The sequence below is a fragment of the Ursus americanus genome, chromosome 18 (assembly GCF_024610735.1).
Source record: "Ursus americanus isolate L20-20 chromosome 18, mUrsAme1.1.p, whole genome shotgun sequence".
Classification (NCBI taxonomy): Eukaryota; Metazoa; Chordata; class Mammalia; order Carnivora; family Ursidae; genus Ursus; species Ursus americanus.
This window is the reverse complement of record NC_142144.1, coordinates 56281155-56309021: the sequence shown is the minus strand read 5'-3', so window position 1 is coordinate 56309021 and position 27867 is coordinate 56281155. Positions and strand designations below refer to the sequence as shown.

Here is a 27867-nt window from a genome sequence, read left to right as displayed (position 1 = left end):
AGTATTTTTTCCAACCACAATGGTATGAAACTAGAAATCAATTACTAGGCGAAAACTAGAAAATTCATGAATATGTGGAGGTTAAACAACAGACTAGTAACCAAGGAGTTAAAGAACAAATCAAAAGAGAAATCCAAAAATATCTGGAGACAAATAAAAATGAGAATGCAACATAACAAATCTATGGGATACAGCAAAAGCAGTTCTAAGTTCAGAACAATAAGTGCCTACCTCAAGAAACAAGATAGCTCAAATAAAAAACCTAACTTTACATCTCAAGGAAATAGGTAAAGAAAAACAAACAGAGCCTAAAGTTAGTAGAAGAAAGGAAATAACAAAGAGTAGAAAATAAATGAAATAGCAACTAAAACGTCAGTGGAAAATATCAATGTTAGAAACTAAGTGTTGGTTCTTTGAAAAGATAAACAAAATCGGCAAACATTTAGCTAGACTTAGAAAGAAAAAGAGGGGATTCAAATAAATAAAATCAGAAATGAAAGAGGAGGCATTACAACTGATACCTTAGAAATACAAAGGTTCATAAAAGACTACTAAGAGCAAATTGAATGTCAAGAAGTTGGACAACCTGGAAGAAATGAATAAATTCCCAAAAACCTTCAACCTACTAAAATTGAGTCATGAAGAAACAGAAAATGTGACTGGACCAATTACCAATAAGGGGATTGAATCAGTAATCAAAAACCTCCCAACAAATGGAAGTCCAAAACCAGAACACTCCACTGGTGAATTCTACCAAATATTCAAAAGAGATTTAATACTAAACCTACTTAAAATGTTCCAAAATCAGAAGAAAAGGGAGCACATCCAAACTCATTTTATGAGATCAGCATTAACCTGAAACCAAAACCAGACAAGGATGCCACAAGAAAAGGAAATTATGGGCCAGTATCCCTAATGAACATAAATGCAAAATCCTCTACAAAATATTAATAAACTGAATTCAACAATACATCAAAAGGATCATATATCCTGATCAAGAGGGTATGCAAGGATGGTTCAACATTGGCAAATCAATCAACATGACACACCACATTAACAAAATGAAGGATAAAAATCATATAATCATCTCAATAGATGCAGAAAAAGCATTTTATAAAATTCAACACCCATTTACAATAAAATCTCTCAACAAAGTAGGTATAGAGGGAATGTACCTCTACATATTAACAACAATTATGACAAGCCTGCAGTTAACCTCATACCCATGGGTGAAATGCTGAAATCTTTTCCTCTAAGATCAGAAGAAAGACAAGGATGCCCACTCTTGACACTGTTATTCAACATAGTATTGGAAGTCCTAGCCAGAGAAATTAGTCAAGAAAAGAAATAAAAAACATCCAAAGCAGAAAAGAAGTATAATTGTCACTATTTGCAGATGACTTCTATATACAGAAAACCCTAAAGACCACCAAAAAACTTCAAATAATCAGTGAATTTAGTGAAGTTGCATGATACAATATCAATATACAAAATCTGTTGCATTTCTATACACTGATAATGAACTATCAGAAAGAGATTAAGAAAACAATATCATTTACAATGTCATTAAAAGAATAAAATACTTAGAAATAAATTTAACAGAGGAGAATGACTTGTAAACTAAAACCTATAAGACACTGGTGAAAGAAATAGAAGACAACACAAATACCTGGAAAAATATTTTGTGTTTATTGATTGGAAGAAGTAATATTTTTATTTTTGTTTTAAAGATTTTATTTATTTATTCAACAGAGATAGCGACAGCCAGCGAGAGAGGGAACACAAGCAGGAGGAGTGGGAGAGGAAGAAGCAGGCTCATAGTGGAAGAGCCTGATGTGGGACTCAATCCCATAACGCCGGGATCACACCCTGAGCCGAAGGCAGACGCTTAACCGCTGTGCCACCCAGGCGCCCCGGAAGAAGTAATATTTTTAGAATGTCCACACCACCCAGGGCAATCTACAGATTCAATGCAAATCCTTATCAAAATTCTAATGACATTTTCCACAGAAATAGAACAAACAATTCTAAAATTTGTATGGTACCACAAAAAAACCCAAAATAGTCAAGCAATCTTAAGTCAAAGAGCAAAGCTGGAGACATCACACTCTCTGATTTCAAACTATTACAAATCTTTAGTAATTGAAACAACATGGTATTCACATAAAAACAGACACATAGATCAATGAAACAGTATAAAGAATCATAAATAAGCTCGTGTATATACGGTCAATTAACTTACGACAAAGGAGCCAAGTATATACTATGGGGGAATGGTGTCTCTTAAAAACCATTAAATGATGTTGGGAAAACTGGGCAGCCACAATGTAAAAGAATAAAACTGTACTACTACCTTACATTATACATTCAAAATGGATTAAAGACTCAACTGTAGAACCTGAAACCATAAAATCCCTGGAAGAAAACATAGATGGTAAGCTCTTTGATATCAGTCTTGGTGATGACTTTTGAATTTGACACCAAAAGCAAAAGTACATACATGACATTCTATGAAACCAAAAAGCTTTTGCACGGTAAAGGCAACCACAATCCACCAAATCAGAGAAAATAACTGCAGATCATATATATGATAAGGGCTAATATCTAAATTACATAAAGAACTCATACAACTCAATAGCAAAACAAACAACCCAATTTAAAAATGGGCCAAGAACCAGAATTGACAATTTTCCAAAGATGGCATCCAGATGTCCAACAGGTAAATGAAAAAGTACTCAACCTGACTAATCATCAGGGAAGTGCAAATCAAAACCACAACGAGATACCCCTTCATACCTGTTAGAATGGCCATTATAAAAAAGATAAGAAATACCGGGTGTTGGGAAGAATGTGGAGAAAAGGGAACCTTTGTGCACTGCTGGTGGGAATGTAAATTGGCACAGCCATTAGGGAGTTTCCTCAAAAATTTAAAAAACAGAGCTACCATACGAACTACCATATAATCCAGCTATTCCAATCCTGGTTATTTATCTAAAAACAATGAAAACACTATGTTGAAGAAATATCTGCACCTTTAGTTGATAATAGCATTATTTACAATAGCCAAGGTATGTAAACACCTACACGTCCATCAATGAACAAATAGATGAAAACATGGTGTGTATATATAACGGAATATTATTCAGCCAAAAAGGAGGCAGTCCTGGGATTTGCAACACAATGGAGACACCTTGAGGGAATTACGCTAAGTAAAATAAGTCAACAAAGAAAGAAATACCATATGACCTCATTCATAAATGTAATCTTAAAAAAAAAAATCTGAGTTCATAGATACAGAGAATAGACTGGTGGTCGCTAGAGGTGGGGCAGAGATGAATGGGTGAAGGAGGTCAAAAGATTCAAACTTCCAATTATAAATAAATCATAGGAATGTTATATATAGCATGGTGACTATAGTTAATACTGTATTGCATATTGTAAAATCGCTGAGAATAAATCATAAAAGTTCTCAATAAAAGAAAAAATCTAACTATGTGTGGTGACCGATGTTAATTAGACTTATTCTGGTGATCACTTTGTAATGTATATAAATGCCAAATTATTGTGTTGTACACCTGAAACTAACATAATATTATGTCAATTATGCCTCAATTAAACTTTTTTCAAGGGCATGTAGATCATGTAAAATTATTTTCGGTAAATATTATTAATAATAGCAAAACTTGGAAGCATACTATGATAGACTGTAATATTATTTATTACGGGCTTTGGTATCAGGGAGGAAGCACGTAGTTAAAGAGACATTTGAGAAATCTGAGATGAAAGACTGAAGAATGAGTGAAGCTAATATTTGTAAAGTCTTCCAGGTCTTCCAGGTGAGGGTGATGGGGGTGGAGAGCAAGATCTAAAGGTAAACACTTTCAGAAAACAATGTGACTGTTGAGTTTAACAGATGTCATCTAACAGGGTAGATGCTTCAGGACATGGTATCAAGGTATTGAGACTGAGTCCTTCGTCAGCCTCCAAACTCTGCAGGGAGTCTGCCTCATAGTCTTTCACTCTCCCTCATCCCCTCCCCCTACTCTCTTTCTCTCTCTCTCTCATAAATAAATAAATAAATAAATAAATAAATAAATAAATAAATCTTTTTTTTTAAATGACGATGAGGTCGTAATGAGGGACGGATTGAACATAAGGCAGGATTAAGAGTATTTAGTACATTGTAATTTATATTTTTGTCATGTATATGTTACTGCTGTGACTTTTGTGTGTGCGTGTGCCACTTCTAAGAGAAAGAAGAAAGTATAGGCAATGCTAATTCACTTTCTACAATACTTAGAGATCTATCGAGAAGAAATAAGAACACCTTGAGTTTACTTTGAATCTTCATCCTGATACCTGGGTGTCTTTGGGCAAATTACTTTGTCTCTGGATTTTAGCTTCTTCATAGTTAAAATGTGATGTTTTGATTACATTCTTCTATGGGTGTGCACACATTTTACTGTACTATAATTTATAGGTTGTTTTCCATACTATACTGTGGGCAGTTTGAAGGAAGGCAGTATATGTTTCAACTGTAAATCCTTTGAGTTTGACACTGTTTGGCACAAAGTAAAAACTCTTTATATGTCTGTTAAGTTGACTTATGCTGATTATCTGACTTCTAAGTCCTTGCACAGATGACATATTATTAGTGATGTCTCTATAATTCCATAGCATCAATGATAAAAAGTTATATCAATGCCTTGGTTGGAGCTGTAAAATAACACATGAGAAATATATTCTAGACAAAGAAAAGAATGAATGGACACTCTGGTTCATTTGTAGAATCAAAGTACAAACACCTGTTTCTGATAAAGCTAAAAAGGTAGAATATACCATAATTAAATCCATGTAAATCCTCAACTTCAGAAAGAATCTAGATACAAATTCTGGCTGTATAGATGGAGAAAAGAAGACATCGCAATATTAAGAGAATGTTTTCATTTATAAAAATGAGCTCTTTCACCTCAAATTGAAAAGAAAATTTTAAAACCCTATTCCAAACAGATGTGAAACAGAGAATTGAAGGGCTGAAGACTGTTGTGAAAAGTAATTTTCACAAAATTTGTAATTCGATATAAAATCAAGTACTTTAATAGCCGAATGAGTCGTAATAAACCTTTTAATGAGCTCACCTTTTAAAATAAAAATGTATAAAACTCACTCATTTTGTTTACATTATTTTTGTGGCCATTTCAACCAAGATCTTATAAGTTTAGTTTTGAAAACAACAAAAATGGAAGGAGTGATTTAGAACTAAGGTGCCTTGTGATCCCAGGGGAAAGTTTTACCATGAATATAAGCAGCACTTATTCCTTAACTGCAGTCCTGGAAGCCTTTGACAATTTAGAGGGAAGAGGTGACAAGCCAGTTTTCTGTACGATAGATGGAAGCAATTAATCTTGGCATGATAAACCCTTCCTTTTGGATTATCAGGCACTCTATAAAAAAGAATATGGGAACATATGAACTACATGATACTTCCATCTGTAATACTCTCACAATAAAAAGTATATATTGTTGGATTCAAACTAAACTAGTAATGGAAAGATGTGAAACAAAAAATCCAATTTTTTTCCTAAGTAAATTTTGAGAATAAATTATAATCATCTCTAACTTCCCAGAAAATACCTTTTTCATAAGATTCCTTTAGGAATTAAGCATTGGTGTCAAACCATGTCCAGTTCAACGAACTTTGACCTTTGCTATTATGAAAAAAATGGAAGAAAATAGTATACATTTTATAGAAAAAATGCTACTTGAGTCTGTCAAAGAGTAAGTATAAATACAAGATAAATACTTGAGTTATTCACTGGCATTCTTTAAAGAACGCATGCCAACATATTTTATTTTCTAAGAGAAAATAACTGCAAAGCTGAGTATAAAACAAGATCAACATTCAAGACAAAATGACATCATGCTGTTGAGATTTTCATGTTCAATTCTACATGAACTTTGTCGAAAATTTAAGAAGTCATCTTGTAACTGTTTACCTAGATGCAAAGATGGAGAAGAGGTGAGGCTTTTCATCCAAAATAGATTTCCAGAGTTGGAAATAGATTGGAAATAATTTATACACAGACTCATTTCACAGATGAGAAAACTAAGATCTGGAGATTTAAATTGTTTGTCATTAAGTCACACACAAGAAGTCAGTAGAACTGGTCTACAACTCAATCTCAAGGAGCACGAAGATGTTCCTGGAGCACAAGATTGTTTCCATAGGCATATTTTTTTCAAACTAATAATAAATCATCTGCTCTTTTAAATTTGAGTTTCCTTAAGGATACAAAGTTAAAAATCTTAAATCAGGACACACAGAGGACATTTGGGCAGTGTACTAAACATATATAGAATGGCGGTGCATTGCTTTGAATTAAAAGTTATTAGAATAATCCTCAAAGAAGATATTTAAAGTTTGCTTAATACATTTAAAAATTATAAAGTATATGCTAAAGTCCTGCTGTGTGGTCAAAATAAATATTGTAAAATAATAATAGCCTAAGTAAAGTCCCTAAAAATGATGCTGCTAAATGTGACAACTGGAAAAGACAGGATAAGACTACACTACGTTTAATGAGAAAAAAGTTAATCTTACTTCCTAATAGAAATTAGAACAAAACCATGCCACAATGAGACTGAATTATGTGTCTTTATTCTGCATGGAATACATGTTTGACCATGAGAAAGGTGATCTCTCTTCTATCAGAACAGAAATTTTATCTTGATATCCTAGACTTGGCAATAGAAAAAGACTATTTTGCTAAAAGGAGTGATATTACTAAGGAAGTTAGATATACAACTTCACCAATGTCTTTAAAGTCTGACTTTAGGATTCTGGAATGATGATCCATGCACTTTTTTTAATTGAAGTATAGTTGATGTATCAATATCAATGATGTCACACATTTCAAAGAGAATTTCAATTCTCCCCAGTGGAATTTTTAAAGAGATGGACACAGGCGGTATAATTTCTTACCTAAACCTCAGTTGTTTGCCACTAAATCATTTCTGTGTTCATTGGAAGAGTACATTAATTGAAATAGTACCAGAATTATAGTACAGAACCATTTTAATGCACTGGAATGCAGACTGAACAGTCAGGAGCAAAGACACAGAAAACAACTAAAATCTGAGCTCCTTTATAAAAATTTCAGCTGTGAATACCAATCAAGACTTTTATACATACAATTTGAAAAACAGTTTTGCTCATTCCTAAAAGAAGATTTGCAGGAGTATTAGTGAGGGAGGCTTATCAGACATTTTTTCCTTCAGTTTTAATATAGTCCCTTGACTCAGGTTTCTTGATTTTCTTTTCAGTAGAAAGTATTTATAATTATTCAGATATAAGTTGATAGAACAAAATGTCCAAATTTTCTTTTTTGGGGGGAATGAAATGTTTGCGTTTTTGACACAAATATTTTTGTGAAAATTAATGACACACTTCAGTACTTCAGGAAGTTACAGGGAAGTCTTTTAAGAGAATTATTCTTTCAAAATTTAAACACTCAAAACATAACTTGACCATACATGTAATAATTGGAAGTACTATTCTAAGTTTTTCTTAACAGGAGATTTCTTTTTAAAAGGCAGATGACTTCAGGAGAACCATACAAAATTAGAGCTAGAACCCAAGCAATCCAGTGTTTTGAGTAATACAGCAACTACATAGCTACCTAAGTATGAAACATGATTTATTTGACTTGGTAGAGTTTTAGGTTAGAAGAAGAAAACCTGCACTATGGTTTATGGACCACTTGTATATCTATTTAACAGAGCATTGCCGTGTCATATAATACCAAGAAAACATTATTCCAGAATTAATCTTCTATTATGATCCTTCTCAGAAATCTCCTTAGTTTTATCAATTTAATCTTAACCAAAAACATCCTCACTCTCAGAGATCCATATGAGAACACTGCCATTTTCACACATTTGTACCAAGCCTCTGCATTCTGTAGGTAGGAACCAGTACACATGTCCAGGTTATAATGGATATCTCGGAAGCCAGGATAGAGGTTGAAGTGGGACTCTCGTTCTAGAGTAGGTAGCCTTTGGCAGGACACTGTAAAATCCTCCATATTCATGCTGATTAGCATAGCCCATTCGCCTAAAGCCCACCCACCTTGCCACGTATTAATGCTCAGTATCTTCAGCAAAATGCTATGATATTCTTTAAGCATTTTAAAAAATTCATTGTAATTGTCTATAAGGCTTATTGTAAAATTTTACTTAATAAAAAGCATATTAGAAAAGATCAAATGCAAATTCAAAGCAATTTTGGTGGTTGTGGCAAAAAGCAAACTAATATACATTTCAAAAACACAAATGCATATGTATGACATCGTACATGGCTGAAAAGTAGCGGTCATTTGGCGATGCTGTTTTCTTTTCTTTTTTTAAAGATTTTATTTGTTTATTTGACAGAGACAGAGATAGCACAAGCAGGGGGAAGAGGCAGAGGGAGAAGCAGGCCCCCCGCTGACCAGGGAGCCCAAGGTGGGGCTCAATCTCAGTACCCTGGGATCATGACCTAAACCAAACTCAGATACTTAACCTACTGAGCCACCCAGGCACCTGGAAATACTGCTTTCAATGTGTTATTAACAGAGCTACATTATTTGGTAGAAAGAATATTTAAATGAATAAGTAAAATATACATATTTGAGGACTAATCATCTAATTTGAAATATAAGATATAGACAAAGTAGTACATTCTATGTCAATGAAACAATAAAATAGGGAAAAGGTATTTATTTGACAGTGAATCGATACTTACAGGACAAACAAAAGCATATAAGGTCAGTATCAAAACTCTACGCTTACATTTTTTTCAGGAAAATTAAGCACATTGTAAATATTGCCTTTCTTTTATCTCATTTTTATTATCTTTTCATGTTTCCCTGTTCCTCTTCTATTTCTGAAATTGTGAAAGACATCTCCTACCATATATCTCCCACTAACAATAAAACCAATCCAACAGCTAGAAAATAGTAATGACATATGCAAAGACCCTTTCGTATGCTTCAATATGTTTATGGGAAACTTTTCAAAGTATCTTTTTCTAATACTACAGTTTGTATTGCAGGAGTGGTTTTCAGGCTGGGACAAAGTGGAAATGATTGTCTTAGCATCTCTCTCACAAACAAAAGGAGGGGATGAGAAGTTGACAGTGCATCAGCTGCAAATCATAGAGCTTCCCTGTTATCACATGATATTTATTGGACAATGAGTCCAGTGTTCTGAGTACTCCAAATAGAGGAAGTAACATGCCAGCACAGAGAATAATAAACATGGAGTATATATAAATATATATATATATTTAATATATATAAATGTATAATATATATAAAATTTATAATAATATAAATATATATATATTTTAAAAAATTTTAGGGTAGTATTTCTGTTTTGGTGAACGCCTGGAGCAGTACTGCTTGATTTAGTACAGCAGGCAAAAAAATCAAGCAGGGGACACGTATGCTTGTGCACACGTGTGCTTAATTAACCACAAAATATTCTTTCAATGTATTAGTACTAAGAGAAGATAATGCCAGTAGATTTATTAGAATCTTTATTTAAATTGTTTTCACAAAAGCATTTATTAATATTCTATGTCAGGTGAGAGTGCCTGGAAAGTAGGTAAGCTAACTTTCCACTAAAAGGACACTTATCCATGTGGTCTGATTATTGACTCCAGGAGAGTCCAACTAAGGGTTGTGTCTTGCAAGTATGTGAGTCCTATGCCACTCTGAGGAGCTAACTACTAATATGAAATAAATTTACTCAGTGTTAAGGAAATATGTTTAAAAACTAATAGTCTCCCAAAAATGGAATGTGCTGCCTTACAAAGGTCTCCTGAACTCAGACACAAGGTTAATAGAAATTGTTGAAAGCATGTAACACCAAAGTCAGACTGAAGTCCAGATGTAATAACTCTGATTCTTAAGAGTTGAATAAATATTATAGAGGTAAATTTTAATGTCCCACAACTATTTTAGAGGCTATTAATGATTGGCATGAAATACTTCAAGAGGCATACTTTGTTGTGCTCCGTTCCATAGTACTACATCTAAATTCTTTCAGTTCCGGCTAATTATATACAATTATTTTTGATCTCCAGTCCTGCGTGTGAAGAAAAGGGGTTATATTTAATTAATTTGCTGTTGTAGAAATGTTGCTGGAGGGCATGTTGGTGGCATTTAAATGAGTACATATCTTAAAAAGTAAAAATGAGAAAGCATATGGAGACTTCCACTATAAAAGGTAAAAAAAAAAAAAAAGAATAAGACATTAGACGGGGTGTTGTTTTAGGTCATTCCAAAAAAATAAATAAATAAATAAATAAAGGCTGAATGTAGATTACTCTGATCACCACACCTTAATAAAATCATCTAAGACATGGAGAGTCTTTTTAACTTAAGAAAAAGGAAAGCATTGTTATATGGTCTTTCTATCCCTAAAGCCAGATAAGATTAAAGAACTAAAAGCATTATTACAAGGAAGTTGATCATCTTTCAACTGAAAGCAAACCATTTCAAAGTGAGATATATGTCTTGTATTTTTCCCTACTTTGTGTTTTTTGGTTCATCTAAAGATATTTGTTAAAAAAAAATAGCTGAATTTTATTAAATATTTTATTTATTTTTTATTTTTTAAAGATTTTATTTATTTATTTGACAGAGAGACAGCCAGCGAGAGAGGGAACACAAGCAGGGGGGTGGGAGAGGAAGAAGCAGGCTCCCAGCTGAGGAGCCTGATGTGGGGCTCGATCCTAGAACGCCAGGATCACGCCCTGAGCCGAAGGCAGGCGCTTAACGACTGAGCCACCCAGGCACCCCTTATTAAATATTTTAGTACACATTTTCCTAAGACTATTATTTGGGGGCCTGTGTTACCTACTTTGCCAAGCAAAGATTACTTGGTGACCGGAGAGAACTATTTTAAAGTAAAAAATAATTGCCAAAATATACCTTTAGAAACAGTCTCCAGATTTTAGAATCACCCAAAAATTATAATTCGCATTTTCCCAGAACTATTAGATTAGTTTGGGTAGATTTTTTGTTGCTATAATGAAACCAAATAAAAAAAAAAAACACGTCAAAACACCCTCAGTGGCTTAAGACAAAATAACACTTCCTAGTCTCAGTTGGCTGTGGGACTGAAGGACTTGCCACAGCAGCTGTCTTTCATCGGTGAGTCCAAGATTCAGGATGAGCTCTTCTTATGGCCCCATTATTGCAAGCTGGTACCTCTTGTGCAGAAGCAGAGAGGCTAGAAAAGCACGTTCCCACTTTTCCTTAGCTAGAAGTAACCCCATGGCCCCACCAAACTGCGAGGTGGAAATATCATCTCCTTCATGCTCAAGAGTGAAAGGAAACCCAGAGAGATGAGCACCAGGAACATGTCTCACACTATCCTTGCGGTTCCAATAACCTGTGTCCCAGCAAGGTAAAGGGAAACAATGCAAGGCCTAAAACAAAAGCTCAGAATTTTAAATAATACCAGTTTTTGAAAAGAAAAAAAAATGAGTAAAAGCAGCACAATTTTTCAGAACACATAAAATGATGATCCCTGAAGTCAGGGTCATGTCCTATTGTTTTTCTATCACCCAACCTCTATCAGACTGTTTGCATAGATAAATGACTCAAACTGTGAGGGGATGCATGGAGAAATGAATTGGCAGGAGTATGAATCTCTCCTTTGGTCTCTGGCCATATGATTTATGTATACTTCATGACAATTCACATCAGGAGAGAATACTAACAGTAAACAATTTTAGTAACAGTATATTGCTTTAAAATTTACAGAGTATCTTGATATACTTATTCAAACCTATGAGGTAGACATATGTGTGTGGTTTGTTCCCTTCAGTTTTCACATACAACCTAAGAAACTCACAAGATTTTATTTTATTTATATTTTAATGCCAAACATTTAATTTTCAAGGGGGGGTACTTTACAACATCAAGATATTTTGGCATATGTCGAAGAAATATTTTTAAACCCTCTATATTGAAGACAGCACTCAATTCCTGGAAGATGCAGTACTCCAGTTGAATAATTTATATTACTTCGAAGAAATTCCATGACTAATGCTAAGCACATGAGTGTAATTTGCAGGTTGCCTGTAATAGTGGTAAAAAAAAAATTCAGGATGGCCAAATTTACATAAAATTTGCACTAAAACCTGAGAACATGAATGAGAGATAAAGTATTCATTAATCACCATTGTTCAAATACAGAAAGATTATGTGGGTTTCCATAGATTCCGCTTTTGTTATTAATGACACAGGTATATTTCTATCATATATATGTACATATATATGTACATAGATATAGCTAGACATATATACATAAAAGATATATGAGATATATATGATATAAAAGATACACACACACACACAATTTGGGCAGTCTGTAACAATTTTTCCCCTTTGGATTTAAAATAAGCAAGCTTTTCATCTTCTCAAATAACTGTGCAAGTACAAAAATTAAATCTCTTTTTAACCACTTATGTATCAACTTTCTAAAGACTACACATCAGGGTTATTATTCCAATACATGTAGAATTAAGTTTTATTAAAAGCTTACTGGGATAAGTTTTCTTTGAGAAGGCATATCAGTGAAGTCTTTGGAGTCCTGGGAATAGATTGAAATCTCAGTATTTTAATTTACTAAGTGATTACAGATGAAATAATTAACCTCTCTAACCCTTAGTATTCTTAGCTCTAAAATGGTGGCCAAAACGTATGACTCAAAGTATGATTGGAAGGTTGAAATAAGACTATGTAGAAAAAAACACCTAACCTAGCATCTGAAAAAAATGAATGCTTAAAAATATGAATTTCCTTCAACCATACATAATTGTGCATATGTTATTATTCTGACCTCTTAAAAGGTCCAAACTCCAGGTGCAGAAAATAAAAGTTATGAATTGGAACAGATTGCTACAATTGCACACACAGATAAAAAATTCAGTGAATTGTAAGAATTAAACACATTATCTTACATAAGTGAAAAAATGCTGCAATACGATTTTCTGTAAATATTTTCAACTTCAATGTAGGCAATGTTAGCTCTTCTATATTGAAGTGAATTTTTATTGCTGGCCTTTAGTTCCAGAGTAAATATTTTTTTTAGCTTGAGAGTTATCATAATTGAATAGAGTATATTTTAATCTATTTACTTTGTAATAGATTGCGTATTATCACTTACAGTTCAGTACTATTCTGATTTGAATTTTACATTTATTTTCTTTTCTTTGAATTATACTCTAAAAAGAATTTTCTAGAATGAATCATATAATGCAGAATTTGTTTCAGGTAATACTATTTATCATCGTCCTTGTTCATATCACTTTCCTTTGAAAAGCATAATTGGACAGAAGAAAACAATTATAGAAATTAAATTTTAGGTTTGATCTTTATAAGTGTAGGTGAGACTAAATGAGTTAGTCAACTGAAAATATTTCCTGGAAAATATGAGACATAGAGAAACATGTTAGGTAAGCCATTGTAAACAACACAAAATGGCATTGTTACCTCATTTACAAGCTTACAAAATTGCTGAGTAGAAAATACATAACAAAAGAACCTTATAACATATGACAATATAAGGTAAAGAGCTGAAATTTGTGATCCCGAAAATAAAGAGTTTGGGGAGGGAAGATCAAGCTACAATATTTTTAAAAATGAAGACTCCCAGGAGAAAGTGAGAGTTGAACTACGCATTGAGGGATGAATAGAAAGCAGGTGTATGGGCAGATAGGGAAGATCACTCTGTTCACAGAAGCAGAAATGGTGACAGTGGGGGATGAGAAAGGAAAGAACTGAGTAATGTGACCGGCTTTGAGTTTCCTGGTTTGTACTCAAGGAAGACTGCTTTTGAATAAGTGTGGCGGGACTCCATTATATTTTACACAGCAGACGGGGGTGGGGGGAAGAACTTATAGGAAACACGGTGAGATACGTAAGTCTGGGAGTGCTGTTTTAGAATGAAACATCTATTTTATGAGACAGGGATTAGAAATGAGATGAATTACAAGACGGAAGAAAACCCAGAAGATAATGAATTGTGATGATCAGAATTGGGAAGAATACACTGCCAATTTAAATGAGGAAAGAAAGTGGAATTAAGGTAAAGGATAATTACAGGGGAAAGTCCAATTCCACTAATATAAATAAGAAAAAAAAGTTTAGGCTTGGAAAAAATCCAGGAACTCTGGGATTTGTAATGCTGAACATGGGGACATGAAATTTCTGCTGCCTGTGAGACCCACCAAGTGTCTCCTCCTTCCCAACAAATGCTTAAGCAAAGCTTCCCATTTGCGTAAAGTACTGAAGGGATGGGAGGCTAATCTTCATTCTCGTCCTGAGAATAACTAGTGGCTAAGAATGTGATCAGGACTTGTACAAATTCCTAAGGAAAAAATACAAACTTCAAGATACTGTTGCTCCTGCTTATGGCTAAATACGGAACCCTGAGTTCGTTTGGGAGCAATATCCAAAGGTAATGCAATATCCTACTCATGCCTAGGAAAGTCTGCATGATAAAGAAAAATTGGTCTTCTTTGTAGGCTGGGTAAAATGCTGGCAGACTATTATAATATTAATCTTTTCTTCACTTAAATGGCTAGACTCAAATATAAGGAACACCATAGTGGATTCTGCTGGAAGGGATGTGGGCCTGCATAATACATTGGAGTGTTGGTGCTGAAGAAAGAACTGAGAATGCCATACCTTTTGGGAATGCATATCCAGTGGTTTCAGGAGCAGTAAGACCTGATACAAGTTTAAGTTTCTCTTTTCATGCTGTAATTCTGTTAGCTTAACCTCAAGTCTTCAGTAGTAGTTTTTAAATACGACAGTTTACTCTGTTACTATTTGGTAGGAAGTGTAGACTGGGATAGCTTGAAGTTGCACAGAAAAATCATGAGAAGATGGCCAGAAGGTACTAGTTGAGAAACCATGAAGAACATTTGGGAGCAAGAGGTAATGCACAACAGAAAGACGTGCTGAACTCTCACCACCCTCCCATTCTAACCAAGCAATAACCAGTTATTAGTATAGAATTAGTATAACCAGTTAGTAGTGTAAGACTATTCCTGCAATCTGTCAAGATGGAATTTCATATGACTCTAAGCTGGATATTATAGAAAAGGTGACTCTAGAAATTAAAAAAAAAAAATGGGACTCCCAGGCTACACAAGAATAAAAATCCAAGAAAGAGTATTCTTTAGAAAATTAAATAAGAGAATAGGAGATAAAGTATTTTGTAAATCTTGCAGAGATTCAGAACAGAGTAGGATCCCAACATATGAATTTGAATGTTATGAAACTTTCAATAATATTTGGAGAAAAATAAAAGGACTGGGTAGATTCTAAGATGAATAAAAAGCTGTTATTTGTAAAAGTACAATTTAATAGAAAAACTTCTACCTTAACATCTCATCTTTTTAATTATACAATATATCTTTCCCATGTCTATAATGTATGTACCAGGCAAATGCCATAAGACATTTAAGAGTTTCCATGTGAAAAGAGCAGTTCCTTCAGTGTGTTTCTAGTTTCATATTATGTAAACTATAATACCAACATTATAGCAATGAAAAAAATTATAATCCAGTCATCATACTCAGCCCTCATGGTTTTTATCCAAAATGCATCTACTGCATTTGATATTAAAAGAAAAATTTTCCAATTGATACTTTCTACATTTTATCTGAATAATCTTCTTTTCTATATCAGATTCTTTCCATGGTAAGTTTTGTTTCCTTAAGGACCAAATGCTACCACTCTTTGTAATAATTTCCTGACTCATGAAGTTGAATCTGGAAATAGTGTCTGGGCTATGTGCTAAAATGTAACTGACCTTCTATTGGCCTTCTGAGATTCAACCACAGATGATGGAAATGAGGGGAGAATTAAGAAAATGATTGAAGCCTGAGAGCGGAAAAAAGCAAAAACATCCTCCAAATATTTGTGGTAAATAAAACAAAAATACTGATAATACTTCATAAAAAAAAAGTCTTACCAGATACTTGAAGTCACCAGATGATCCAGGAGTCCAAGCCTAATAAAAATAAGAAGAAGAGTGGGGGGAGATGTTTTAGTTTTCTTTTTTTAAAAAAATACATACAATAAAATTTTATAATTCTATAAAATCCTCACAAGTATTACAGACTGATGAGAATACTTTAGGAAACCATTTTCATAGGTGAAAACATGTTTTTCACTTAAATTAATATGTTTATTTGATTTCCTATTATGCCATTAAAACAAAGAAAGGGAATATAGTCTTGCTCCTAAAACCATATTTCCAATATTTAGGTTATTCAGTTATTCAGTTTTATTCTTTACGTTCTCAATGGAAGGGGAGAATATCATTATTAAACGTACTTGAAATTCTGTATTTATTACTCGCATTCAATTTTCCTGTGGGTGAGGCAAACCGAAGCTTTATTTTTAAAAGCTTTTCCAATTTTTCTGCCTTTGCTAGCTATCAGACAGCAATTAGTTTGGGCTTTGATTCATTTTTGAAAAGTAAATCCTTGGAAGATATTATAAAGATAAAAATAAAAAAGTTTTAATCTCCAAATTATATTGAAATGCAGCTTCTATTTTTTAACGGTTTTTGAAGTTCAAATGAAAGACAGTATCTGAACAGCAGAAATCCCCAAGAGAAGACCTAGCACCTGCCACGGGTTACAGAGGTTTTATAAATGTTGTCTCGTGTAAAGGCAACGGCAAACATTGTGAGGCCTTTTGTAAATATGCCTGCCTTTCTCTGTGTTTGAGCAGAAATATTGAACTTCTAACCATTATTATTATAAAATAAGGGTTTTTTTTTTTAAACATTTGACGATCACCTTTTCTTTTTGCCTTGGGAATCAAGTTTGAAATTACATATCGTACGAGTGTTGAAACACATATCTTCCTTTGAAAGAGAATGGAAAATACAATAAACGAAGAAAAAGAATTGACACTGTGTCTAGGGTTTTGTGTGCGTATGTGTATGTGACTTTCCCCTTATTCTCAGAGCATTTAAATTAGGGTCTCTGGTCAGAATTATATCTATAATGCTGGATCACTAACTGGTAACAAATCGCCCAGAGTGAATCTATTAAAATTCCATCTCTAGGACCTAGAATCAGTTGAGAAGACCAGCACCTCACGTGAGAGGAGCAAGTAATGGATTTTGTCGTATTATGAGAGAGTTTCTTTGAATTCCTTAGTCTGCCTTCAGGGCTGTAAAGTGGGTACTGTCTCGCGGAAACCTCTGTTCTAGGATCTTTTTTTTTTTTAAGATTTTATTTATTTATTTGATAGAGACAGCCAGCAAGAGAGGGAACACAAGCAGGGGGAGTGGAAGAGGAAGAGGCAGGCTTCCAGCAGAGGAGCCCGATATGGGGCTCGATCCCAGAATGCCGGGATCACGCCCTGAGACTAAGGCAGACGCCTAACGACTGCGCTACCCAGGCGCCCCTCTGTTCTAGGATCTTAGCCCCAAGCCTAAGAGCCAGTTTTCATTCCTTTTCATATTTTAAGTTATTTATTTGTTGTCAGTTGAGAACCACACAAGAAACTTGCAAAAGTACAAGTGTATAAAGCTCAATAAATTATCACAAAGTAAACACTCATGTAATCACCACACAGAGCAAGAACAAGGACATGGCTGACACTAGAAGCCCACAGCTTTTGGTCACAGAGTGCATATGTACACACACACATATACACACACATACACACAACATATATGCATCATACATATTCACATGCTGTACACACAACACACACACAAATACATACACATAGTATACACGCATATATGTACACAGCACACACACACACAGTGTGGAACCCACTTCATTATTTCTTGTGGGTTATGCTGAAGCACGGGCTCAAATGAAAATACAAACCATTGAGGAAACACAGATGCATAAGCGGGGATTTGTGGAGGTGCAGCATGGACACCACATATTCGTCATAAATTTGCAGGATATATGAATTCTGCATTGCCAGTGAGGGCCGACCGTTTGCACACATCATGTAATGTCACTGAATGCATTGTGTATTGTCATTTCAATAAACTATGTATGATATATGTCTATTTATGTTTCCAGAGTTTTGGGTCATCCTATAGTTTTATTTTACCTTAGTTTTGAACTTTATATAATTGGAATCAAACACTATATTTTCTTCTATGTCTAGCTTCTTTCCCTTAGCACCACACTTGTGAAATTCACCTGTCTTGTGGCTTGTAGCTGTCATTAGTTTGCATTACTCTGTAATATTCCGTTGGACAAATATTACATAATCTATATATTTGATCCTCTTTTTGCAGATATATAAATTGTTTCTACTTTTTAGTTATTATGAATAATTCTATGAGCATCCTTTTAAAACATGTATTTATGTTGGATATTTCCTAGGAGTAAATTACTATGTCAGAAAATGTGCATATGTTCTACTTTAAAAGATCTTGCCAAATACTGAATGAGAGTTGGTATTGTTTCACAAATGCACCTGAAAATGCTTATTCTGCTTGATTTTAGTCATTAGTTTACTGTGTAGTAGAATATAATTTTACATTTCCTTGATTATTAATGACTTTTAGTGCATTTTTGCGTATTAGTCATGTATATATGTGTTTGTTTATATATACTAACCAGGAATTTTCAATTTTCTTTCCATTTTCCGTGGGTTGTTTTCTCCATATTAATATGTAGAAGTGTGTTATGTCTTCTAGTTATGAGCTTTTTGTTGGTTATACATGCTGAAAATACATTTCCCACTAATGGCTTACCCTTCTGCTCACTTATTGTGACTTTTATTGAACATTAATTCTTAATATTACTACGGTCAAATTAACTATTTTTGCTTATTTTTGTATCCTGTTTATTATACAAAATGATCATATATATTCTCTATTTTCTCCTAAAAGTTTTGTTATGTTATGATTCTTTTGTGTCTCGCATATAATCAAAAAACCTATCTGAAATTAATGTTTGCTCAATGTGAGTTGGGGAACAATTTCATTATTTTACAAATTGATCCAACAGAATTTATTGAAAATATCTTTTGTTATTGCTCTACAATGCTAGTTTTGTCACAAGTTAAGTGCCCATAGATGCTTGGCTTTGTTCTAGATTTCAATGTACTGCATTTAACAATTTGTCTACATTACACCATCTCACATAATATAACCTTATAATATACCTTGGTATCTGGTAGAGCAGGCCCTTCTACCATTCCTTAAGAGTTTGTTAACATTTTTAAAATATAATTCACATTACATAAAATTCACAATTTTAAATTGTACAATTTAGTGGTTTGTGGTAATGTTCACAGTATTATACAAGCATCACCACTAACTCCAGAACATTTCCAACACCTCAAAAGGAAACCCTATCAACAACCAATCCCGGTTCTCCCTTATCCTTCTTCCTGGGCAGTTTCTAATCTATCTCTATGCATTTGACTATTCTGAATATTTCATACAAATGGAATCATGTTAAATGGACATTTTTGTCTAGCTTATTTCTTAGCATAATGTTTTCAAAGTCCAGCTATGTTGTAGCACATAGAAGCATTCCCTACCTTTTTATTGCTTAACAATATTCCCTTGAATGGCTATGGCATTTTTATTATTCATTCATTAACAGAAGGATAGTTTTGCTATTTTCACTTTCTGGCTACTATGAATAATGCTATTATAAACGTTTGTGTATAAGGTATTGTTTAAAATATTTTTTCAGTCCTCTTGGGTATATATTTAGGAGTGGAATTCCTGGGCCATATAATAATTTTATGATTAACTGTTTGAGAAACTGCCAAATTGTTTTCCACAGTGAGTACACCATTTTATATTCCTACTGGCAATGTATGAGGGTTACAATTTCTCCACATACTATCCAACACATGCTACTTTCCACTAAAAAAAAAAAAATTAGAGTCATTATAGACAGTGAGGGTGATACTATCTCACTGTGGTTTTTATTTGCATTTCCCTAATGACTAATGATGTTGAGTACATTTTTATGTGGGTACTGGCCATCTGTAGAACATTGGAGAAATGACTTCATATCCTTTGTCCACTTTTTAATTGGACTGTTTATCTTTTTATTGTTGCATTCTCACTACTCTTCTTACATTCTGGACATTAATTCTTTTTTTTTAAGATTTTATTTATTTATTTTAGAGAGAGAGGGGGAGAGAGCATACAAGCAGGGGCAGAGGGAGAAGGAGAAGCAGACTCCCTGCTGAGCAGAGAGCCTGATGTGCTCAGTCCCAGGGCTCTGAAATCATGACCTGAGCTGAAGGCAGACACTTTACCAACTGAGCCACCCAGGCACTCCATGGACATTAATTCTTTATCAGATACATGATTTGAGAACATTTTCTCCCATTCTATGGATTCCCTTTTCATTCTGTTGTTTTCATTTATCTAATTCTATGTAGAATTTTTATACCTTACAACAGATGCATTTCTATTTGATTTTTTAAGTTTTTATTTAAATTCCACTTAGTCAGTGTGCAGTGTAATATTAGTTTCATGAGTACAATATAGTGATTCAACACTTCCATACAACACAAACACACGCACTCCTTAATCCCCATTCCCCCTTTCCCGCGTCACCTCACTCTTCCTCCTCTCTGGTAATCATCAGTTTTGTCTCTATAATTAAGAGTTTGTTTTTTGAATTGCCTCTCTCTTCTCCCCACCCTTTTGCTTGTTTGTTTTGTTTTTTTTGAATTCCACATATGAGTGAAATCATACGATATTTGTCTTTCTCTGATTTAATTTGCTTAGCATAATACTGTCTTCCTCCAACCACATCATTGCAAATGGCAAGATTCCATTCCTTTTATGGCTGAGTAACATTCTAGTATGTGTGTGTGTGTACACATATATCACATCTTCTTTATCCATTCATCAGTCGATGGACACTTGGGCTATTTCTATAATTTGGCTATTGTAGATAATGCTGCCAAAAACACCAGGGTGCATATATCCCTTTGAATTAGTCTTTTGTATTCTTTGTGTAAATACCTAGTACTGCAATTGCCAGATTATAGGGTAGTTCTATTTTTAACTTTTTAAGGAAACTCTATACTGTTTTCAGGAGTGGCTTTACCAGTTTGCATTACCACCAACCAAGTGTCTTTATTTTGTTTTACTTTCATTAATTTTTAGTGGTTAATATTTCCTATAACATGAAAGTAATTGAAAAATATTTAAAATAAAGAGATATTAAAGCACTTTAAGTTTCAATATTTTAAATATTTCAAAATCAGAACTTATTACAAGTTTACTTTATTGGCTTTATCTATTTGATATTTTTATTTTATTAGATGTAGTATTTTTATTTGCTATTTATCATTTGTATATAGAAATGCAATTGATTTTTAATTATCCTTACATTGAGTAACCTTGGTTGAATCATACATTAAAATTGACAGTTTATCTGTATGTTCTTTTCAATTTACTAGTTGCACTCACATCATGCACAAATAATGTGTTTCATATATTCCATTTAAATCTTTGAACTTTAAAAAAATGTGTTTATATGTATGCATGAATGTCTGCGTGTATGCACACAGGTATGTATATATGCATGCCTGTGTGTATTTTGCATTTTCACACTTCCTAGCACTACCAGGACAATAGTGAATAGAAGGGGTGATACTGGGCATCCATCTCTTGATCTCAAGGGGAAATTTTTACCATTGGGTCCAGTATTTGTCATAGGCGTTAGGTAGATATACTTTATCATAATGAGGAAGATTCCTTCTGTATCTGTCTACTAAGAGTTTTAGTTATACAGGTTTTGGATTATTCATTACATTTCTTTAATAAGTACAAGATTATTTAGATTGTCTTGTTCTCTCTCTTGTCAGTTTTAAATCGTATTTTAGTAGAAATTTACTGCATTCAAAAATCTCAATTTTTAAAAAAAAGGTAATTTTGAACAGTTTCTCAATGGCTTTTTAATATCTTCAGGATTTATAGAGATTTGACTTTTTATTCCAATTATAAGTTATTTTTGACCCCTCTCATTTTTTTTAACTTCGTCAGTCACATCAATATCTCACTTTCATCAGTTTATTCAAAGAACCAATTTTGGTTTGTTGATCCTCTCTATTGTATGTTTGGTACAATGTACATAGTAATATTTTTCATTATAATACCTCTTGATTTTCATTATTTCTCCTCTTCATCTGTATTTGGGTTAAATGTATTATTTTCTCCCAACTTCTGGAGATGGATACTTATAACTGATTCTCTGCCTCATTATTTTCTTATATGTGTATTTAAAATACACTTTCATCTAACAATGGCTTTAGTTTTGTTACATAGCATTTTAACTTTTATTTATTTGTAAATGACTTCAAGTTGATTTTTTTTTTCTCAAGAGGTATTCCAAAAATATGTATTTTGATTTTCCTAATATCTGGAGATTTTCTAGTTCATTAATTTGTACATGAAACACTTAAGCTATATGATATAAATCCTGCAAAGTATTGTAACTTGCTTTATATTTCAGCATCTGGTCAACTTTTACAAATGTTCTGTGTACATATGAAAGTACTATATATTCTGCAATTGTGTGCATGACTCTATAGATATAAATTATATTAAATGTGTTAATCTTGCTGGAAGATGAATGCTATAATCTCCCACCATAATTTTGAGTTTGTCTTTTTTCTTTCCTTTTGGATCTAGTTATTTTTTCTTGTCTTTGTTAGGTTAACTTAAGAAATACATACAAATTTAGAAAGTTTATATCCTTCTGTCCAATAGAAACTTATTAAGTGGTTCCATTTTATCTCTAGTACTACTTCTGTTTCTAAATTGATTTTATTGGAAATTAATAGAGATCCAACAGCATTTACGTTGACTTCTCTCAAACTTTAGTAGAGAGAAATGAATGTTAAGGTAAAAACATAGGGGGTCACCTCAGTAGTGTAAGTTGCCAGCTCTTCCAGGGAAAGTCGAAGAAGGTTTTAACTGGGTAAATACATATTCTAAATAGGAAATATTGTATGTATAACAACATAGGTGGCAATAAATTCTAAGTAGCCAGGCTCTGAGGTATGTGATGGAAAGAGATATGACCAATTTTCAATTTAAGACCAAAATCAAAGGGTTCAATAACAGCAAGACTTTGGTAGTTAGCTGAAACTTTGAAGACAAGGCAGTGGAGATTTTGTAGTAGGGTGATGATGCCCTTAACTAAAATGAAGCAATCTGAAGAGGTAGTAAAAGTAAATGGAAAGTAAATTTTTAATGTATTGAGTTTTGGACCCTGTAGCTTCTCTAAGTGGTAGTTTTAGTAACCAACTAGATAAATAGATATGGAGTTCAAAAGGAAGTTATAAACTGAAGATGCAGATTTGGAATTTATCAGTGTTTTAGTGATAGATGAAGCATGGGAGAAAAGGAGGACACAAAAGTATGACCAATCATGGATACTTAGAAGAACATCAACACTTCTGTAAGAGGCACCAAAAATGCAATAAGAAAAATTGGCTGAGAAACTTAAGAGATGTAGGAGCAAGGAGCCAAGAACAAAGGGTCAGAAATGCAAAATGTTCTTCAGAGTGGTCCAAGATGATGAAACAGAAATTTGGCCTTCATTATTGCTTTAGTAAGAGTCATTTAAGCAGAGTGTTGAGATTGGAAGCTTAACAGTTTGGGTGATTAATGGTAACTTAAACATATATAATTAATTGAATATATAATTTTCTTCTTTGATTTTTGATAAAGAAGGAAAGAAAAAGGCAGAAACAAGGTTTGTATGCAGTGATGGAGTTAAAGAAATGTAGCTTTTATTTATGTACAAGTTTTCTTAAAAATTTTAGATCAAAGAGCTTCACCCATAATCTTAATCAACCTTAAAAAATATGGCAGACATACAAGGACATTGTACTTGTTCCTCCTTTTCTTCTCACATAAATATGTACCATGAAGGTTTTACGTTTAGACTCTCAAGTTTCCACTTGGATATGTCCCTTAAGAGTGTCAACTCTTTTCTCTCCTTCTACTAGCTTCTTTTGATCAAAGAATGTACTTTAAATGATGTTCCCTGGTGCCTGTGGGATTATATTCAACTACATTTGCTAGAATTTCAAGTTTCTTTTTTATATTACACATAATCATTATACTGGTATACAGAGACATGAAATCAATTCTATTGTTACTTTTTCTTTAGTTTCTTCCTGATAATTACTGAACATAATTGTACCTCTGTCTACATCATCCAATTATTCCAAATGATGTCCATTTTTATCTTTTTATTTAAATAATTTATCTTTTCCTTTCAGTTAAGTCCTTCAGGATACTGTTCCTACTACTGATGTCTCTCTCTCCATTCTCTGTATAGTCTCATGCTTAGAGAACCTCAGAGGGTGTTCACTAAATGAATAAATAAATATGAGTAAAAAAAGTGAATGCATGAATGAATAAAACCACTTTATGTAAGTGGAAAGTCATCTGCCAGATGCATACTTCAGATCCTTCAGAGGAAAGCAGCTATGTTAACAGGCCAGAGTTTGTTTCCTGACCTCACTGCTCTTTAGTTTTATTAATTTAGATAATTTGTCTTAACTTCAGTTACCTTATCAATAAACAGGGTATCTTAAGACACTTTTTTTTACAGGATTGTTAAGAGAATTAAATGTTATTCTTATAAAGATACCTAGGACAGTGTTTGTGCCTTAGTGAGGGGTCATAAATTTGGATAAACCTTGATCTGAGATGTGATATGACCTTCCTAAGAGTGTCTTTCTTTGGTACCATAAACAATAATCTATTCCTTGATATCATCTGTGTAGTCAGCTGCTCATAGTCCACATCCTCTTCCCTTTCCAAAATCATGACCTTGAAATGAAAGAAGAGATTAAAACATCACACATGCTATTCCACACCTCAAGTCTATGGCTTATCACCCAAAACTTCATTCATGTAGATTTCTCTGACTCAGGAAATTGCCCTCACAAAAATTGAGTAAGTTTCATGAGCTCCCTTTAGGTTTTAATTATGCCTTGACTTTTTTCTGAGAAGATAAAACACAGGCTAATTGATTATAGAAGTCTATATAATGCAACTACTCTCTTTCTCACATTAATAGTCACATTAACAATCAACATCCTCCAATTTTGTAATGTCTATGTGTTCCATGTAATCTATCTGATTTGGCAGTATGTCAATAAGGTCATGCTATTTAAACTCTTATTACATTTCTTTGATTTAATAGATTTTTTTAAGCTTAAGAATCTCTTGCACAAATACTGACTTCTACCATTTTCAATTTGAATTTTAATTCAGTTGGGGTAAATTATTTAATTCAACCTTCCAAATTACTGCGCTCATCAAATGAGTAATAATTTATGATTAATTGTAAAGGCGACTCATGCAAATATCTACATGACACCTGATTGGAAGAACATTTTTACATTTTGTTTGTTTTGCTTTGGTTTGTTTTGTTTTAGGGAAACGAAATTTGTTCTTAGAAGTACAAAGCAGAGCAGCAGGGTTGGTGGCAAAAGATTCAAGTAAAAATAAGTATATTCAATAGATCTTTAATGTAGATATTGAGGAATATATATATGTGTGTGTGTTTAGTCTATATATGTATTCTATAGATATATAGATAATCAACTTTATTATTTAAAACTCTGCATAACTGAATTTGAAGAATTGCTGGTGATTAACATATTTTCTACAATATTATCTCAGTTTAGTTTAAATAGCTTTAATTCACTAAATATATGTTGGCTATTGGTATACACAAAATCTTTGCTATTATAACAATGACTTCAACATATAAGTTGGCACGTCCTAAATTTTTCTTTGAAACAAGTAATGCTTTCACAGATATTTTGTGGGAAAAAATTTATTACTGCATCCCCTTCTTACTATCCAATATGCACATTAACAAATAATGAACTATTAGATGGTACATAACAGAGATGTAATTTACATTAAGATGTTTTAAACCAAATTTCATCAAATTTATTTAAATCACAGAAAGACTTTCACATAAGTCTTACATGTACAACCCTGTGAATGAAAGCCGCTCATGTTCAATGTGAATGTGATTCTGGGAAACAAACTGAGGGCTTCAGAGGGGAGGGGGGTGGGGGAATGGGATAGGCTTGTGATGGGTAGTAAGGAGGACACGTATTGCATGGAGCACTGGGTATTATATGCAACTAAGGAATCATGGAACTTAACATCAAAAACCAGGGATGTACTGTATGGTGACTAACATAATACAATAAAAAATATTATTATTAAAAAAAACAAAGTGAATGTGATTGCCTATACTAGTAAATGTAGTTTGATATAGGAATAATTGGCTACAACATATTTCAATATGTCTTCCAGTTTTTTTCCTGTCTTATCTCATGTTACACTAATATCTGTATATTCATTCATCCATTCAGCAAGAAATTATTAATCAGAAACAAATATGACTAAGACTCAATTTTGCTTTTAAAAGGTTCATGTTAACTAGTGAAAACTGAAGCAAATAAATAATTACCAGGCATGGCAGTGTACATAGAGCCATGAACTGATTACATGAACTAATTATATGAACATGCTCTGAGATGCTAGTGCTATAGATACAATTTTCTAAGTTGTCAACATCAATATCTTTTTCTGGGTTCAGATGGCTCCTGTTTCCCTACTCCTTTTGCTTGGTGGGATCAATGATAACAGCATCCTAATCCACCCCTCTCCCTGACTTTGGACAATCCTAAAGACTAAGTAACTGGGAGAAAAAAGTAAAGGGGTTTTCCATGGGCATATTTCACAAGGATACTGTGTACTTTTTCTAAGTGTCAGTTTCTGTTTACCACTAGAAAGTCAACTGCATTTATTTTGTCTGTCATATTACTACCTCTAATTCTAGAGTCTAGAACTCAGTACTTTGAAGATACTAAATAAATATTTCTTGAATCAGTCACTTTGGCATGCTTAGTTTTTAGTGTTCATGGTACCAGTGATGTCTACACATTAACCCATCACCTTTACACTTCAGGCACTCTATTTCACAAAATTCCAGCTTTATCCACAGCACCATGGAAGAAAGTTAAACTTTCCAAACATGTCTCCTAGAGTTAACAACTATAAAAACCAGATCACTTTTTTTCTAACCTAGAAAGGTAGGTAGAACCCGTTAGAAATGTCTCACAAGATCCTTCTCCATTGCACTCAGAAAAGTAAGTCTCTAAGTTCAATAGTCTTGCAAAAAAAAAAAAAAAACTGATTTTTGATTGTTTAAGCTCTCCCAAAGCACTAAGCCCAAAATACCATTTTCTAGGACCTAAATTTGATTCTGACACTTTTAGTTAAATAGACCACATCCCCATCTTCCCAGGTTTTTTTTTTCCTTGTTACCAAGTAGTTGTGATTTATCCTGCCTGACCACCCCACCCTGCATTTAATTCCATTTGGTAAAGATGCCATGGTAAATCCCTCAAAAATTTAACAGTATGCCAAGTTTCACTAAGTGATTCCACCTTCTGCTAATTCACGCTCTCCCATGTCTAACATTGCACCTTGAGATGTGTTCAAATGTCATATTTAGATGTCTAGAGTGAATTTTCACTGTGATTGAGTCTCATTATCAGAAACCATACTAAATGAAAACCATACTATTTGAAACCATACTATATGCTTGAAACCATACCATATGAAAAATAATATGGGGGAAAAATGTGTGATCATTTGTTTTATATATTTGAGAATACATTTGGGGGGATGAATATCCATTTTTACCATTCCATGGAGTAGTTTCTTGAAAATAAAATGCCTTTTATTTCAACAAAATAGAGTGCAAAGGCAGGTGTT

The 27867-nt window shown here is 33.3% G+C and overlaps 1 protein-coding gene across 13 annotated transcripts in view; it reads right to left on the bottom strand.

Moving 5' to 3' along the window:
- The window catches only part of PTPRD (protein tyrosine phosphatase receptor type D), a 2182843-nt gene that overhangs the window by 1295275 nt on the left and 859701 nt on the right, over window positions 1–27867 (bottom strand). For all 13 annotated transcript variants that reach the window (XM_087869643.1, XM_045780711.2, XM_087869649.1 and 10 more), the window contains one exon: window positions 16039–16077. The gene's annotated coding sequence lies outside the window, so the exon portion shown is untranslated. The remainder of the gene's footprint in view (window positions 1–16038; window positions 16078–27867) is intronic.